This window comes from Oncorhynchus masou, unplaced genomic scaffold (genome assembly GCF_036934945.1).
Source record: "Oncorhynchus masou masou isolate Uvic2021 unplaced genomic scaffold, UVic_Omas_1.1 unplaced_scaffold_1354, whole genome shotgun sequence".
In the NCBI taxonomy this organism is placed as follows: domain Eukaryota; kingdom Metazoa; phylum Chordata; class Actinopteri; order Salmoniformes; family Salmonidae; genus Oncorhynchus; species Oncorhynchus masou.
In genome coordinates, this window is record NW_027003433.1 from 17,501 (window position 1) to 36,600 (window position 19,100).

Consider the following 19,100-nt stretch of genomic DNA (forward strand, 5'->3'; position numbering starts at 1 on the left):
TCCTTCCTGTCCTCGAGGCCTCCCGTACCCTGTTGGCTGTTTTTAGGATTGTATCGTTCCTTCCTGTCCTCAAGGCCTCCCGTACCCTGTTGGCTGTTTTTAGGATTGTATCGTTCCTTCCTGTCCTCAAGGCATCCCGTACCCTGTTGGCTGTTTTTAGGATTGTATCGTTCCTTCCTGTCCTCAAGGCTGTTTTTAGGATTGTATCGTTCCTTCCTGTCCTCGAGGCATCCCGTACCCTGTTGGCTGTTTTTAGGATTGTATCGTTCCTTCCTGTCCTCAATGCATCCCGTATCCTGTTGGCTGTTTTTAGGATTGTATCGTTCCTTCCTGTCCTCAAGGTATCCCGTACCCTGTTGGCTGTTTTTAGGATTGTATCGTTCCTTCCTGTCCTCGAGGCATCCCGTACCCTGTTGGCTGTTTTTAGGATTGTATCGTTCCTTCCTGTCCTCGAGGCTGTTTTTAGGATTGTATCGTTCCTTCCTGTCCTCGAGGCTGTTTTTAGGATTGTATCGTTCCTTCCTGTCCTCGAGGCTGTTTTTAGGATTGTATCGTTCCTTCCTGTCCTCGAGGCATCCCGTACCCTGTTGGCTGTTTTTAGGATTGTATCGTTCCTTCCTGTCCTCGAGGCTGTTTTTAGGATTGTATCGTTCCTTCCTGTCCTCGAGGCATCCCTACCCTGTTGGCTGTTTTTAGGATTGTATCGTTCCTTCCTGTCCTCGAGGCTGTTTTTAGGATTGTATCGTTCCTTCCTGTCCTCAAGGCATCCCGTACCCTGTTGGCTGTTTTTAGGATTGTATCATTCCTTCCTGTCCTCAAGGCATCCCGTACCCTGTTGGCTGTTTTTAGGATTGTATCGTTCCTTCCTGTCCTAGAGGCATCCCGTACCCTGTTGGCTGTTTTTAGGATTGTATCGTTCCTTCCTGTCCTAGAGGCATCCCGTACCCTGTTGGCTGTTTTTAGGATTGTATCGTTCCTTCCTGTCCTAGAGGCATCCCGTACCCTGTTGGCTGTTTTTAGGATTGTATCGTTCCTTCCTGTCCTCGAGGCCTCCCGTACCCTGTTGGCTGTTTTTAGGATTGTATCGTTCCTTCCTGTCCTCGAGGCTGTTTTTAGGATTGTATTGTTCCTTCCTTCCTGTCCTCGAGGCCTCCCGTACCCTGTTGGCTGATTTTAGGATTGTATCGTTCCTTCCTTCCTGTCCTCGAGGCCTCCCGTACCCTGTTGGCTGTTTTTAGGATTGTATCGTTCCTTCCTGTCCTCGAGGCTGTTTTTAGGATTGTATTGTTCCTTCCTTCCTGTCCTCGAGGCCTCCCGTACCCTGTTGGCTGATTTTAGGATTGTATCGTTCCTTCCTTCCTGTCCTCGAGGCCTCCCGTACCCTGTTGGCTGTTTTTAGGATTGTATCGTTCCTTCCTGTCCTCAATGCATCCCGTATCCTGTTGGCTGTTTTTAGGATTGTATCGTTCCTTCCTGTCCTCAAGGCCTCCCTTACCCTGTTGGCTGTTTTTAGGATTGTATCATTCCTTCCTGTCCTCGAGGCTGTTTTTAGGATTGTATCGTTCCTTCCTGTCCTCGAGGCTGTTTTTAGGATTGTATCGTTCCTTCCTGTCCTCAAGGCATTCCGTACCCTGTTGGCTGTTTTTAGGATTGTATCGTTCCTTCCTGTCCTCGAGGCATCCCTTACCCTGTTGGCTGTTTTTAGGATTGTATCGTTCCTTCCTGTCCTCGAGGCATCCCGTACCCTGTTGGCTGTTTTTAGGATTGTATCGTTCCTTCCTGTCCTCGAGGCATCCCTTACCCTGTTGGCTGTTTTTAGGATTGTATCGTTCCTTCCTGTCCTCGAGGCCTCCCGTACCCTGTTGGCTGTTTTTAGGATTGTATCGTTCCTTCCTGTCCTCGAGGCCTCCAGTACCCTGTTGGCTGTTTTTAGGATTGTATCGTTCCTTCCTGTCCTAGAGGCCTCGTTCCTTCCTGTCCTAGAGGCCTCCCGTACCCTGTTGGATGTTTTTAGGATTGTATCGTTCCTTCCTGTCCTCGAGGCCTCCAGTACCCTGTTGGCTGTTTTTTTAGGATGTTCCTTCCTGTCCTAGAGGCTGTTTTTAGGATTGTCGTTCCTTCCTTCCTGTCCTCAAGGCATCCCGTACCCTGTTGGCTGTTTTTAGAATTGTATCGTTCCTTCCTGTCCTCGAGGCATCCCGTACCCTGTTGGCTGTTTTTAGGATTGTATCGTTCCTTCCTTCCTGTCCTCGAGGCCTCCCGTACCCTGTTGGCTGTTTTTAGGATTGTATCGTTCCTTCCTGTCCTCGAGGCTTCCCGTACCCTGTTGGCTGTTTTTAGGATTGTATCGTTCCTTCCTGTCCTCGAGGCTGTTTTTAGGATTGTATCGTTCCTTCCTGTCCTCGAGGCTGTTTTTAGGATTGTATCGTTCCTTCCTGTCCTCGAGGCTGTTTTTAGGATTGTATCGTTCCTCCCTGTCCTCGAGGCATCCCGTACCCTGTTGGCTGTTTTTAGGATTGTATCGTTCCTTCCTGTCCTCAAGGTATCCAGTAACTCTTCAGAGACAAAATGGAGTCAATCTCCTCTATTTAGAGCGGGATTAGACTCCGTGTTTCCTCTGTTTCCTGGTATATCTCTGCTTTGCTCCGCTAACTGCCATACTCACATTGAGGATGGTCTGAAGGTCCACGCGGTCCAGACTACAACCTCTGCAGGATTCAGAGCCAAAATGTCTCCTCTGGTTCCTGTGGCAGGTATACTTTATCTATCTATGCCTGTTGAAGCTACTGCCATACTCACGTTGAGGATGGTCTGAAGGTCCACGCTGTCCTTGATGCGCCCCTCCGTCCGAGCCCTGGACGCCATGTTAGAAAACCACACCACAGGGATCCAGTACTTCAGGTGGGGAGACTTGACAGCATCAAAGATCTTCCTCTCTTCTGGAGTCATGAAGCCTGCAGGGAGGAGGAGAAGGAGGGGGTGAAGCGGAGGAGGGAGGAGAAGGGAGGAGGGGGTGAAGAGGAGGGGGGGAGGGGGGGTGAAGAGGAGAAGGAGGAGGAGGAGGGGTGTGAAGAGGAGAAGGGGAGGAGGAGAAGGAGGTGAGGAGGAGGAGGAGGAGAAGGAGGGGGTGAAGAGGAGGAGGGGAGGAGGAGAAGGAGGAGGAGGGGGAGGAGGGGGTGAAGAAGGGGGAGGAGGGGTGGAGGAGGAGGGGGGAAGGGTGAAGGGGGAGGAGGGGGAGGAGGGAGGGGGTGAAGAGGAGGGGAGGAGAAGGAGGAGGGGGTGAAGCGGAGGGAGGAGGAGGAGTGAAGAGGAGGGGGAGGAGGGGGGGTGAAGAGGGGGAGAAGGAGGAGGAGGAGGGGTGTGAAGAGGAGAAGGGGAGGAGGAGAAGGAGGTGAGGGGAGGAGGAGGAGGAGAAGGGGGGTGAAGAGGAGGAGGGGGGTGAAGGAGGAGGAGGGGGAGGAGGGGGGTGGAGGAGGGGGAGGAGGGGGGTGAAGAGGAGGAGGGGGGAGGGGAGGGGAGGAGGAGGAGGGGGAGGGGGATGGGGAGGAGGGGGGATGAAGGAGGAAGGGGGAGGAGGGGGTGAGGAGGGGGAGGAGGGGGGAGGAGGAGGGGGTGAAGAGGAGAAGGGGGGGAGGAGGAGAAGGAGGAGTGGAGGAGGAGGGGAGGAGGAGAAGGAGAGGAAGGAGGAGGAGTGAAGGAGGAGGGGGGAGGAAGGGGGATGAAGAGGACGGGGGGAAAGAGGAGGGGGGGAGGAGGAGGAGGGGGAGGAGGGGGTGAAGAGGAGGAGGGGAGGAGGAGAAGGAGGATGAGGGGGAGGAGGGGGATGAAGAGGAGGGGGAGAAGGTGGGTGAAGGTGAGGGGGAGGAGGGGGTGAAGAGGACAAGGGGAGGAGGAGAAGGAGGAGGAAGAGGAGAAGGAAGAGGAAGAGGGGGAGGAAGAGGAGGAGGAAGAGGAGGAGGAAGAGAAGGGGGTGGGGAGAAGGAGGAGGAAGGGGGAGGAAGGAAGGAAGAGGAGGAGGGAGAGAAGGGGGAGAAGTGGGAAGAAGGTGGAGGAGTGGAAGGAGGAGGAAGGGGGAGGAGGAGGAAGAGGAGAAGGAGGAGGGGGTAGGGGGAGGTGGAGGAGTGGAAGGAGGAGTAGGGGGAGGAGGAGGAGGAGGAGGAGGAGGAGGGAGAAGGAGGAGGAGGGGGTAGGGGGAGGTGGAGGAGTGGAAGGAGGAGTAGGGGGAGGAGGAGGAAGAGGAGAAGGAGGAGGGGGTAGGGGGAGGTGGAGGAGTGGAAGGAGGAGGAGGGGGGGAGGAGGAGGAAGAGGAGAAGGAGGAGGAGGGGTTCGGGGGGAGGATGAGGCGTGGATACAGCAGTACTAGGGGAATACTAGTGGTTAGAGGAAGCAAGGCGTTTAGTAGGTCTAATTCAATCACTGAATCCTAATGACTTGGCTGATCCTGGGTAGTCCAAAGAAACTGAAGAAGGAAATGAAAAGATGGTTCTAGAAGATCCAGTTACAGATCCTTGTTTAACTCTCACATGTCATGCATCCTGTTTACCAATAAAACAATTATGGAAGTGTCTCCTGAGTGGCTCAGTGATCTAAGGCTGTGCCAATAGAGATCCTGGTTCGAGACCAGGCTCAGTGGTCTAAGGCTGTGCCACTAGAGATCCTGGTTCGAGACCAGGCCCAGTGGTCTAAGGCTGTGCCACTAGAGATCCTGTTGAGACCAGGCTCAGTGGTCTAAGACTGTGCCACTAGAGATCCTGTTGAGACCAGGCTCAGTGGTCTAAGACTGTGCCACTAGAGATCCTGGTTCGAGACCAGGCTCAGTGGTCTAAGGCTGTGCCACTAGAGATCCTGGTTCGAGACCAGGCTCAGTGGTCTAAGGCTGTGCCACTAGAGATCCTGGTTCGAGACCAGGCCCAGTGGTCTAAGGCTGTGCCACTAGAGATCCTGGTTTGAGACCAGGCCCAGTGGATGCCCTAGAGATCCTGGTTCGAGACCAGGCTCAGTGGTCTAAGGCTGTGCCACTAGAGATCCTGGTTCGAGACCAGGCCCAGTGGTCTAAGGCTGTGCCACTAGAGATCCTGGTTCGAGACCAGGCTCAGTGGTCTAAGGCTGTGCCACTAGAGATCCTGGTTCGAGACCAGGCTCAGTGGTCTAAGGCTGTGCCACTAGAGATCCTGGTTCGAGACCAGGCTCAGTGGTCTAAGGCTGTGCCACTAGAGATCCTGGTTCGAGACCAGGCTCAGTGGTCTAAGGCTGTGCCACTAGAGATCCTGGTTCGAGACCAGGCCCAGTGGTCTAAGGCTGTGCCACTAGAGATCCTGGTTCGAGACCAGGCCCAGTGGTCTAAGGCTGTGCCACTAGAGATCCTGGTTCGAGACCAGGCCCAGTGGTCTAAGGCTGTGCCACTAGAGATCCTGGTTCGAGACCAGGCCCAGTGGTCTAAGGCTGTGCCACTAGAGATCCTGGTTCGAGACCAGGCCCAGTCGAGACCAGGCTCAGTGGTCTAAGGCTGTGCCACTAGAGATCCTGGTTCGAGACCAGGCTCAGTGGTCTAAGGCTGTGCCACTAGAGATCCTGGTTCGAGACCAGGCTCAGTGGTCTAAGGCTGTGCCACTAGAGATCCTGGTTCGAGACCAGGCCCAGTGGTCTAAGGCTGTGCCACTAGAGATCCTGGTTCGAGACCAGGCTCAGTGGTCTAAGGCTGTGCCACTAGAGATCCTGGTTCGAGACCAGGCTCAGTGGTCTAAGGCTGTGCCACTAGAGATCCTGGTTCGAGACCGTGACCGGCTGGTGCACAATTGGCCCAGCGTCGTCCGGGTTAGTGGAGGGTTTGGCCCGCAGGGATGTTCTTGTCCCATCGTGCTCTAGCAACTCCTATGGTGGTCCAGGCACAGTGCACACTGACATGGTCAGCGTTTCCTCCGACACATTGCTGCGGCAGGCTTCCGGGTTAATTGAGAATTGTGTTGGGTTGTGTTTCGGAGGACACACGGCTCTCGACCTTCGCCTCTCCCAAGTCCGTACGGGAGTTGCAGCGATGAGATGAGACAAGACTGTAACTACCAATTAGAAATTGACCTACGGAAGGTTGAGAGAACACTTGATCTGAACCTGACCTACTGAAGGTTGAGAGAACACTTGATCTGAACCAAACCTGTAAACCAAACCTGGTCGACCTTTGACCCCACCTATGTGTATTCTATTGGGGTCAGGTAAGACCAAGCGCATGTCATTGAGGTACCTGCTTCCACTACTTGGTCCGTGACGTTATGTACAGAATCTATCTGTCAAAATTAGTTTTCTCCTGACCCTCCTGACCTCCTGACCCCATCTATTTGCATTCCGTTATCCCCTTGGGGTCGTACCTGCCTCCACCACATGATCCATGGTGGGGAATCTCTTACAGACGGCGGTGCTGACGGAGCGGAAGATGAGCAGTGAGGTGAGGTTGACATAGCGCATCAGCGTGCGTCTGAGGAGGCGGCCCTGCTCTACTGAACACAGCTGGAGACAAGGAACATGAGGCGGTCTGAACCAAGGCAGATTCACAAACTGGTTCCACCAACGGTTGACCACCAGGGTGACGTAGAAACCTGCAGGGAGGAGGAGATATCAGCATCATCTACACCAGGGTGACGTAGAAACCTGCAGGGAGGAGGAGATATCAGCATCATCAACACCAGGGTGACGTAGAAACCTGCAGGGAGGAGGAGATATCAGCATCATCTACACCAGGGTGACGTAGAAACCTGCAGGGAGGAGGAGATATCAGCATCATCTACACCAGGGTGACGTAGAAACCTGCAGGGAGGAGGAGATATCAGCATCATCTACACCAGGGTGACGTAGAAACCTGCAGGGAGGAGGAGATATCAGCATCATCTACACCAGGGTGACGTAGAAACCTGCAGGGAGGAGGAGATATCAGCATCATCTACACCAGGGTGACATAGAAACCTGCAGGGAGGAGGAGATATCAGCATCATCTACACCAGGGTGACGTAGAAACCTGCAGGGAGGAGGAGATATCAGCATCATCTACACCAGGGTGACGTAGAAACCTGCAGGGAGGAGGAGATATCAGCATCATCTACACCAGGGTGACGTAGAAACCTGCAGGGAGGAGGAGATATCAGCATCATCTACACCAGGGTGACGTAGAAACCTGCAGGGAGGAGGAGATATCAGCATCATCTACACCAGGGTGACGTAGAAACCTGCAGGGAGGAGGAGATATCAGCATCATCTACACCAGGGTGACGTAGAAACCTGCAGGGAGGAGGAGATATCAGCATCATCTACACCAGACGTAGAAACCTGCAGGGAGGAGGAGATATCAGCATCATCTACACCAGGGTGACGGAAACCTGCAGGGAAGGAAATATCAGCATCATCTACACCAGCAGAAACCTGCAGGGAGGAGGAGATATCAGCATCATCTACACCAGGGTGACGTAGAAACCTGCAGGGAGGAGGAGATATCAGCATCATCTACACCAGGGTGACGTAGAAACCTGCAGGGAGGAGGAGATATCAGCATCATCAACACCAGGGTGACGTAGAAACCTGCAGGGAGGAGGAGATATCAGCATCATCAACACAGGGTGACGAGAAACAAGGGAATCAGCATCATCTACACCAGGGTGACGTAGAAACCTGCAGGGAGGAGGAGCTATCAGCATCATCTACACCAGGGTGATGTAGAGACCTGCAGGGAGGAGGAGATATCAGCATCATCTACACCAGGGTGACGTAGAAACCTGCAGGGAGGAGGAGATATCAGCATCATCTACACCAGGGTGACGTAGAAACCTGCAGGGAGGAGGAGATATAGAAAGCATCATCATACACCAGGGTGACGTAGAAACCTGCAGGGAGGAGGAGATATCAGCATCATCTACACCAGGGTGACGTAGAAACCTGCAGGGAGGAGGAGATATCAGCATCATCTACACCAGGGTGACGTAGAAACCTGCAGGGAGGAGGAGATATCAGCATCATCAACACCAGGGTGACGTAGAAACCTGCAGGGAGGAGGAGATATCAGCATCATCTACACCAGGGTGACGTAGAAACCTGCAGGGAGGAGGAGATATCAGCATCATCTACACCAGGGTGACGTAGAAACCTGCAGGGGAGGAGGAGATATCAGCATCATCTACACCAGGGTGACGTAGAAACCTGCAGGGAGGAGGAGATATCAGCATCATCTACACCAGGGTGACGTAGAAACCTGCAGGGAGGAGGAGATATCAGCATCATCTACACCAGGGTGACGTAGAGACCTGCAGGGAGGAGGAGATATCAGCATCATCTACACCAGGGTGATGTAGAGACCTGCAGGGAGGAGGAGATATCAGCATCATCTACACCAGGGTGACGTAGAAACCTGCAGGGAGGAGGAGATATCAGCATCATCTACACCAGTGTGACGTAGAAACCTGCAGGGAGGAGGAGATATCAGCATCATCTACACCAGGGCTCTACATCCTCCTAAAGGTTTTAAACTCCAACCCTGTTCCTGGAGAGATACATTCCTGTAGGTTTTAACTCCAACCCTGTTCCTGGAGAGATACCCTCCTGTAGGTTTTAACTCCAACCCTGTTCCTGGAGAGATACCCTCCTGTAGGTTTTAACTCCAACCCTGTTCCTGTAGAGATAGCCTCCTGTAGGTTTTAAACTCCAACCCTGTTCCTGGAAGATACCCTCCTGTAGGTTTTAACTCCAACCCTGTTCCTGGAGAGATACCCTCCTGTAGGTTTAACTCCAACCCTGTTCCTGGAGAGAGAGCCTCCTGTAGGTTTTAACTCCAACCCTGTTCCTGGAGAGATACCCTCCTGTAGGTTTTAACTCCAACCCTGTTCATTTACATTACATTTAAGTCATTTAGAGCTCTTATCCAGAGCGACTTACAAATTGGTGAATTCACCTTCTGACATCCAGTGGAACAGCCACTTTACAATAGTGCAATAGAGTGAAAACCTACCGGATGGTAGCTCTCCAGGAACAGGGTTGGAGTTAAAACCTACAGGAGGGTATCTCTCCAGGAACAGGGTTGGAGTTAAAACCTACCGGACGGTAGCTCTCCAGGAACAGGGTTGGAAAGCCCTGATCTACAGTAAGTCTAAACAGTATTTTGTCAGGTATGACTACAGTAGCAACCAAGGATGAGGTTTGGGTTGAGAAGGGCTGCTTCCGAAATGACATTTAATTTTCTACATAGTGCAGTACTCTTCAGGCTACATTTGAGCCTCAAGCTCAAAACAGAAAATTGACCCCTCGATCATTGTCTAGGGCAACTTCATCCCAGTCCATATCAATATTTTATTGACATAAACTGAGATACATAAATGTCATGAAAGCCACTTTGTGCCGGTTACACAGAAGCACAACACTATTAAGCAACAATCTGATATGCCATGCAAAGCACTCCAGCACCCAAGCAAACCAACAAACCCAACAACATCCCTCTTTCCCTGCTTTGGTCCGACTCCTAATGATTTCCTTCCATTAACTCAATCACCAGTTCATTTCCCCACTGGAATCAGTGTCTGTAAGGAGAGCTTCTGTTATTAAGTAAGGGTTGACAAATCACGATCATTAGTTTGTTGCCTGGCACTGTTGAGGATTAGTTGGGTTCATTTGGTTGGATAGTAGCAAGCAAGTCAGACAGTTAACGCAGTGGGTGTGTGTCGGTGTTTGTGCGTGCGCGTGTGTGTGGTGATCGAGAAAGTATTGCACTGTTGTCATTCTGTTTTTAGGAGGCTGATACACATTTGCCCGACGACTCAAACGGAATTCTTCCGCTGCTCCTATGTTCGCTCCATCTGTGGGCGTGGCGTAGCGTTTGGCTGGAGCGAAGAGTTTGGGTCGCCAGGCAAGCTACACATGGGGTTGCGGATGAGGTGAATTTGCCACTTAAATTGTAAAGCACTTTCAGCACATCTGGAAAGCACCTCTACAGTATTCAGGAAGAAACAGGCATTCTCATCTCAGCACAGCGCTAGTAGCTCATAGAGTTAATAGGCTAATACTATAAACTACTCAGCGCTCATGCGCTGATATCAACCTGCACAAGTTGTACTGACTTACCAAGCACAAACGTGACTGGAATCTGTTCTGCATACTTGTTACAGTGAAGAGCCAACTTTTCAAAGAAACGCTTTTCAGGGTCTGAGAGAGCAAGTCTAGATTGACAGATGTGTTAATTAATTAAGTAACATTATAGATTTGTTCACATGCAGTTATTGATATATCACAGCGATACTAATCAATTATGGACCCCATCATGCAAAGTCAAATCAAAGGCTCATATTACATCTTCATTTGTAATCACAGTTATAAACAGATTAAAATCAGATAATAGATACTGTTATATAATATACATACACACATAACATAACAATTATATGATTCATATTTCATATCACCGAGGACTTGTATTTGTGACAATACTAATGATTTTAAGGAAAAACCCTTAATAGCTTAATGTTATGCCTACCTGTAAACGAGGCTCACCAAGGTATATAACAGTACAAAGACTATGAACTCCCGATAAAGCAGTTTGTAGATGCTGCCTCTCCATCGCAGTAGAAGTCTATGGAAACCGAAGAACGTGGCGTTGGCGACTTTACTGGAGTAGGTCACCGTCATCTTCCTTCAATCACTGCAGAAAAACTACCTCGTCATCCAATTTACACTTAGTTGACAGACACTCCCTTGTCCTTACCGGTTGTGAATGTAGCTGACTTTAATTGATATCTAAAAAAATGTTCCGCATTTGTTCCGCTCTTAAGGCAAGATGTCATAACACAATAATAACCAGTCAAAATAACCATTATTTCCATGTTACGTGGATAAGAAATAACGTTATTAAAAACAATAATAAAAGTATACATTTTTTCACACATACCTTTTGTACCAAATCTAAATCACATTGCTTGTTGTTGTTGCTTTAGGTGTAATATAGTGTATTCCTGAATCGTGAGTCAAGATTGAGCAATCATCAGGTGACCGTCCTGGCCACATTTAGCTGGTCGTCTGTCTGTGTCTGTCTGTCAGTCCAGCTGCCAGTGCGCTCCTGGCTATGGCTGTCTGGGCAAGATGCCCACCATGTCATGGCGGTGGAATAAAATGCGCACTATGTCATGGCGGTGGAATAAGATGCGCACTATGTCATGGCGGTGGAATAAACACATAATGACCTGCTGATGTAGAGAGAGACGACATTTATCCCTGCGTGCAAGTCTCTGGTTTTTAATACAACATGCCTATACAGCATACCAGCTCCTACATTTTTTAAAAGCAAAGTAATCAATGGGAACATCTTTGGGATTTAATATTTATTGTAATATTATTATTATTTAGATATATTTGGACACATTTTTATAGAAAAAGCCTCATAAATATGTGGTTTATAGTAGTGCATATGAATGCAGGAAGTCAGATGCGTTGTAGAAATGGAAATGTCAAAGACTCCTTAAAGTTGTTTATTACCTTCTCGAATGTATCGCATCCGTTTTTGCATTATTCATATGCTATCAAATATCCCTCACAACATGAGACCTAAAAAAGTGTCCAGCAGACGGCGCTGTTGACCTAATTATCATGGCAAACAATAAAGCAGGCTCACAGAAATGCACGGGAGATGCAGCGACGGGACAAGACTGTAACTACCAATTGGATATCACGAAATTGCGAATAAAAAAGGGGTAAACATTTTTATTTTATTTTTACAAATAACAAAATTAATGCATGCCTTATACTGGTAGAACATACTCCCATCTATGATCAATAGATTAGCCTGCTAGGGCCTAATAGAAGATCAACAGTAATAAATAATTGTCGATGTAGAGATCTTACATCACATCAGAAGGAAACACACATTTCATTGTGAAGTATATAACTATTGGCGCATGCATTGCATGCAATATCATAGTCAAATAGTCGGATACAATGTTGCAACTTATTATTTTAGATACAATGTTGCGATCACAGTTTCGTATTATCTGTCGTCTGCTACCATGAAAGGTGAACATGAGATGTGATGCCGGCTTTGCGCATGCGCAACTGTGAGGTTGTCGGTTCACTTCTCGAGGGTGCTTCGTTCCCACCCAACCAGCGGAGAAGAAAAGAGCAGGTGAGAGGATGTTCGGATGCTGCTTGCGTTACTAAACCGATGATATTCAGCAAACAGATACCTCATGCACGGCGAAACGGGAGGTTACTGGCGACAGGTAGCGAGAGCACGTCGTGACAGTTGGGTTTATGCACGGTGGTCACTTTCCGGACTGTTTTATTCTTCATAGACAGCAGGCGTCGAGAGAGGGGTGAGTTGACAGCTAGCATATTGTAGCTAGGCTAGCCAAAGCGCTAGCCAGCTGGCTGGCTGACTAGCTGTCTTGCTTGTTTCATCGTCTTTAAACAACGATATAGTCCAAGGTCATTGTGCATAGAGTTGTATTTGGTTTTTGTTGGACATACATTTTACAGTGAAAAGTCAACGCGTAATTCCCTTACCATGGAATTGCCCACTTGCATTGCATCGGAGTATTAGCACATCAATATGACAGCAATAGCTAGCTTTAATTCACTATCCATGGTGTATTTCGTTGAACCATTTTTTTGTCAACAGATGACTTTATGTCCACACTAGTTTTAACAGTCCTCCACATATGCGTACATTACAATCAAGCCAAGTCTGTTAAAGGAGACACATTCTGACTATTATAAGGTTTCACTAATGTTTTCCGAACATTATATCAGTCAATGCAGCTGTGTAACATGGATGGTTTGGAGCAAAAGTGTATTTTGCTAGCAACATATCTCATAGGCCTACAGACGACGGCGAGGAGAGGAGAGGAGAGGAGAGGAGAGGAGATGAGGAAGGGCTGAGAGGAGGGCAGGGAATCCCTGATGCAGTGAATTGATGCCCTGCATAGGTCAGGCAGTGTGCTGAACGGATGTATGTTTACTGATCAATTGAAATGTATTGGTCACATACCCAGTGAACAGCAGTTATTAAAGGTGCAGGGAAGTGCCTGTGTGCTAAGCTCTCTCAGCATTACACAACATGAATCAATAATAACAATGACAAGAGTCGAGGGGAAAATAACAAGTAGTAGAAGTGGTAGCCTTTACCAGTATAAAGTCAATATTAGTCTGTATAATCGAAGTGTGTGTGTGAGGGTTGGATGTGTGGATAGTCGGATGTGTGGATAGTCAGTGCAAATAATGTCTGGTGCATATAGTCTCTAAGGTGCATATAGTCTCTAAGGTGCATATAGTCTCTAAGGTGCATATAGTCTCTAAGGTGCATATAGTCTCTAAGGTGCATATAGTCTCTAAGGTGCATATAGTCTCTAAGGTGCATATAGTCTCTAAGGTGCATATAGTCTCTAAGGTGCATATAGTCTCTAAGGTGCATATAGTCTCTAAGGTGCATATAGTCTCTAAGGTGCAGGTTTGTGCAGGAAGACCGCTAGGTTGAGCTTTTCAGCAGTCTGATGGCCTGGTGGTAGAAAGTGTCTGTTGTGCCGAGACCCGATACTCCACTACTGCTTGCCAGATGGTCCGTGGCTTGGGTGACTGGGGTCCTTGAGGATCTTTCGTGCCTTCCTCAGACACTGCCTGGTGTAGATGTCCTGGAGGGCCGGGAGCTCGCCCCCAGCGGGCCCATGCCGAATGTCTTCAGCCGCCCGAGGTTGAAGAGGTGCTGCTGTGCCTTCTTCACCACGGTGGTGGTGTGACTGGACCGTGTCCTCAGTGAGGTGCACGCTGGGGAACAGGACCCTTTTCACCCTCCCCACTGCAGTCCTGTCCATGCTGCTTCCACTGTCTCCTGGCGTCCACCATCAGCTCCTTTGTTTTGCTGACGTTGAGGGATGTTTCCCCGGCACCGCTGTGCCAGGGCTCTAACCTCCTTCCGATAGGCTGTCTCGTCGCCGTCGACGATCACACAAACTTAGTGATGGTGTTGGAGGCATGCATGGCCACGCAGTCGTACGCTCCCAACGGCGGCCCCCCTACACACACACACACACACACACACACACACACACACACACACACACACACACACACACACACACACACACACACACTAATCAATTAGCCGAATGTGGACTCTGCATTCTCTCATATGGTTAATTAATATGAAATGCCAATGCCATAAATACATCCGTTTGTACAGTCGTGGCCAAAAGTTGAGAATGACACAAATATTAATTTCCACAAAGTCTGCTGCTTCAGTGTCTTTAGATATTTTTGTCAGAAGTTACTATGGAAAACTGAAGTATAAATACAAGCATTTCATAAGTGTTAAAGGCTTTTATTGACCATTACACAAAGTTGATGCAAAGAGTCAATATTTGCAGTGTTGACCCTTCTTTTTCAAGACCTCTGCAATCCGTCCTGGCATGCTGTCAATTAACTTCTGGGCCACATCCTGACTGATGGCAGCCCATTCTTGCATAATCAATGCTTGGAGTTTGTCAGAATGTGGGTTTTTGATTGTCCACCCGGCTCTTGAGGATTGACCACAAGTTCTCAGTGGGATTAAGGTCTGGGGAGTTTCCTGGCCATGGACCCAAAATATTGATGTTTTGTTCCCCGAACCACTTACTTGTCACTTTTGCCTTATGGCAAGGTGCTCCATCATGCTGGAAAAGGCATTGTTCATCACCAAACTGTTCCTGGATGGTTGGGAGAATTTGCTCTCGGAGGATGTGTTGGAACCATTCTTTATTCATGGCTGTGATCTTTGGCAAAATTGTGAGTGAGCCCACCCCTTGGCTGAGAAGCAGCCCCACACATGAATGGTCTCAGGATGCCTTATTGTTGGCACGACACAGGACTGATGGTAGCGCTCACCTTGTCTTCTCCGGACAAGCTTTTTTCCTAATACCCCAAACAATTGGAAAGGGGATTCATCAGAGAAAATGACTTTACCCCAGTCCTCAGCAGTCCAATCCAAGAGTGTTGACCCAATGAAAAATGGCTGGGCCTATAGACGTGGACAGGTCCTGTCCTGGCTGGGCCTATAGACTTGGAGAGGTCCTGTCCTGGCTGGGCCTATAGACTTGGAGAGGTCCTGTCCTGGCTGGGCCTATAGACTTGGACAGGTCCTGTCCTGGCTGGGACTATAGACTTGGACAGGTCCTGTCCTGGCTGGGCCTATAGACTTGGACAGGTCCTGTCCTGGCTGGGCCTATAGACTTGGACAGGTCCTGTCCTGGCTGGGCCTATAGACTTGGACAGGTCCTGTCCTGGCTGGGCCTATAGACTTGGACAGGTCCTGTCCTGGCTGGGCCTATAGACTTGGAGAGTTCCTGTCCTGGCTGGGCCTATAGACGTGGAGAGCTGGGCCTATAGCCTTGGAGAGCTGGGCCTATAGACTTGGAGAGCTGGGCCTATAGACTTGGAGAGGTCCTGTCCTGGCTGGGCCTATAGACTTGGACAGGTCCTGTCCTGGCTGGGCCTATAGACTTGGAGAGCTGGGCCTATAGACTTGGAGAGGTCCTGTCCTGGCTGGGCCTATAGACTTGGACAGGTCCTGTCCTGGCTGGGCCTATAGACTTGGACAGGTCCTGTCCGGGCTGGGCCTATAGACTTGGAGAGGTCCTGTCCGGGCTGGGCCTATAGACTTGGAGAGATCTTGTCCGGGCTGGGACTATAGCCGTGAAGAGGTCCTGTCCTGGCTGGGACTATAGCCGCGGAGAGTTCCTGGCTACGACTATAGCCGCGGAGAGGTCAGAGTTGTTGCACACTCCTTCCCATGGAAGCCTAAACCCTCACGTTGGCGACACCTTGGCGAGCGTCTTGTTGACTCACCCTTCAGTATCAGTAAGCAGCACAGCCAGTGAGTGGACCCCTCCCTCCAGGCCTCCAGACTAACCTTAACCCCTGCTGCCACTAAGACATTCACAATGCTTTATTCACATGTGTACTACACTACTGAGATGCTAAGAAATACATTGTTTCATCTTTTCATGTTGTAGTTCTAAATATTTTCATGTACAACCTAATCCAGTGATTGTCATGCATTTTGGGTTGACAATTATGCTATTATATTTTACTGTTAAAATATAGGGCTCCAGAATTTTCTGATTTGTCTTGGTTCTGATGTCGATGACTTTGCATCTTTGTGTGCTAATATCGTAGGGGATAATGGAAACTCTAAACACATTAGCTAGGTTGCTAACTGTACATATAACAGTAGCCATGTATTCATCTAACAGTAAATGTTTTTAAAGATTGTTGTTGTTTTAGCCTACCGCCCAATGAGTCCTATGCAGTCACAATGGCCAATGCACATTCCATATCTCAGAGCCATATCAAATATCTTGGTTGTAAAATAGTTGCTATTTTAGTTGCTGAGAAATCAAAATGATACCTACATAAAGCTGATCACATCCTTTCTTGAAAACATGTTTTTAGCCTCCTAAAAAAAAAGGCCATTTTGAGTGAGGTGACCATGTAAAATGTGTAGCTCACACTGATGTTACTAATTACAAATGTAACTCGGACGCACATCCGAGTCAAAGGGTCGCAATATGCAACTAAATGGTGGCATTCTGGAGCCCCCCCTCCCTCTCTTCATAGAAATGTCCCTCCCTTCTCTCCCTCGTGTTGTGTGAGAATTTGTCAGACTCTCGCTAATATTCACTATTTGTCTTCACAGTTGATATAAAGAATTTTTATTATTTTTTTAAACCTGGAGACTGGAAGAGAGGAAGAGGGGGAAAATGAGTGCCCAGCCTCAGACAGCCGGCGGGCCTCTCCCCTTGGTCTGTTCCTCAGACAGCCAGCGGGCCTCTCCCCTTGGTCTGTTCCTCAGACAGCCAGCGGGCCTCTCCCCTTGGTCTGTTCCTCAGGCAGCCGGCGGGCCTCTCCCCTTGGTCTGTTCCTCAGACAGCCGGCGGGCCTCTCCCCTTGGTCTGTTCCTCAGACAGCCGGCAGGCCTCTCCCCTTGGTCTGTTCCTCAGGCAGCCGGCGGGCCTCTCCCCTTGGTCTGTTCCTCAGACAGCCGGCGGGCCTCTCCCCTTGGTCTGTTCCTCAGGCAGCCGGCGGGCCTCTCCCCTTGGTCTGTTCCTCAGACAGCCGGCGGGCCTCTCCCCTTGGTCTGTTCCTCAGACAGCCAGCGGGCCTCTCCCCCTGGTCTGTTCCTCAGACAGCCAGCGGGCCTCTCCCCTTGGTCTGTTCCTCAGACAGCCGGCGGGCCTCTCCCCTTGGTCTGTTCCTCAGACAGCCGGCGGGCCTCTCCCCCTGGTCTGTTCCTCAGGCAGCCGGCGGGCCTCGCCCCCTGGTCTGTTCCTCAGGCAGCCGGCGGGCCTCGCCCCCCCTGGTCTGTTCCTCAGGCAGCCGGCGGGCCTCGCCCCCCTGGTCTGTTCCTCAGGCAGCCGGCGGGCCTCTCCCCCTGGTCTGTTCCTCAGGCAGCCGGCGGGCCTCTCCCCCTGGTCTGTTCCTCAGGCAGCCGGCGGGCCTCTCCCCCCCTGGTCTGTTCCTCAGGCAGCCGGCGGGCCTCTCCCCCTGGTCTGTTCCTCAGGCAGCCGGCGGGCCTCTCCCCCCCTGGTCTGTTCCTCAGGCAGCCGGCGGGCCTCGCCCCCTGGTCTGCTTGACACTCAGGACCTACTGGCACCGTTTGGAGTCTAGACGTTGAGAGACATGAACTTAGACATATGAACAAGGAAACCACCGATTAAATGGAGGTTACCTGTGTTTACTTTAGGATCTGTAAGAGATTGACATATTTGAATTAGTTTTGCTGATAAAATCATGTGTATCACACTCAGACTGTGTATGAGTGTAGCTTAGGTGTTGTGTGTCAGAGATAAGCCTGTAGTTATTAAGGTCTCTGTTCTGTTGTGCTCTGTTCTGATCTGACCTGCTCTGTTCTGTTCTGACCTGCTCTGTTCTGACCTGCTCTGTTCTGACCTGCTCTGTTCTGACCTGCTCTGTTCTGACCTGCTCTGTTCTGACCTGCTCTGTTCTGACCTGCTCTGTTCTGACCTGCTCTGTTCTGACCTGCTCTGTTCTGACCTGCTCTGTTCTGACCTGTTCTGTTCTGACCTGCTCTGTTCTGTTCTGACCTGCTCTGTTCTGACCTGTTCTGTTCTGACCTGCTCTGTTCTGACCTGCTCTGTTCTGTTGTCTCAGTGTAATGTCTCAGGACATTTAGGACAAATCATTCTGTGTTCTTATCTCTCACACACTCACAGCCACTATATATAGACAATTAGCCAGACCAACTCACAGCCACTATGTATAGACAATTAGCCAGACCAACTCACAGCCACTATGTATAGACTATTAGCCAGACCAACTCACAGCCACTATGTGTAGACTATTAGCCAGACCAACTCACAGCCACTATGTATAGACAATTAGCCAGACCGACTCACAGCCACTATGTATAGACAATTAGCCAGACCAACTCACAGCCGCTATGTATAAACAATTAGCCAGACCGACTCACAGCCACTATGTATAGACAATTAGCCAGACCAACTCACAGCCACTATATATAGACAATTAGCCAGACCAACTCACAGCCACTATGTATAGACAATTAGCCAGACCGACTCACAGCCACTATGTATAGACAATTAGCCAGACCGACTCACAGCCACTATGTATAGACAATTAGCCAGACCAACTCACAGCCACTATGTATAGACTATTAGCCAGACCAACTCACAGCCACTATGTATAGACAATTAGCCAGACCAACTCACAGCCACTATGTATAGACTATTAGCCAGACCAACTCACAGCCACTATATATAGACAATTAGCCAGACCGACTCACAGCCACTATGTATAGACAATTAGCCAGACCAACTCACAGCCACTATGTATAGACTATTAGCCAGACCAACTCACAGCCACTATGTATAGACAATTAGCCAGACCAACTCACAGCCACTATGTATAGACTATTAGCCAGACCAACTCACAGCCACTATATATAGACAATTAGCCAGACCGACTCACAGCCACTATGTATAGACAATTAGCCAGACCAACTCACAGCCACTATGTATAGAAAATTAGCCAGACCAACTCACAGCCACTATATATAGACAATTAGCCAGACCGACTCA

General features: G+C 49.7%; 1 protein-coding gene and 1 pseudogene across 5 annotated transcripts in view; one reads left to right on the top strand and one right to left on the bottom strand.

Moving 5' to 3' along the window:
* Positions 1 to 10,723, bottom strand: part of LOC135530489 (bestrophin-3-like) — a 25,029-nt pseudogene extending 14,306 nt beyond the window's left edge.
* Positions 10,724 to 12,095: 1,372 nt separating this feature from the next.
* Positions 12,096 to 19,100, top strand: part of LOC135530492 (rab-3A-interacting protein-like) — a 67,446-nt gene continuing 60,441 nt past the window's right edge. For 4 of the 5 annotated variants that reach the window (XR_010453857.1, XM_064958805.1, XM_064958808.1 and 1 more), the window contains exon 1: positions 12,105 to 12,326. The gene's annotated coding sequence lies outside the window, so the exon portion shown is untranslated. Of the gene's footprint in view, positions 12,327 to 19,100 lie in introns of all 5 variants that reach the window. The other variant, XM_064958807.1, reaches the window with a different exon arrangement.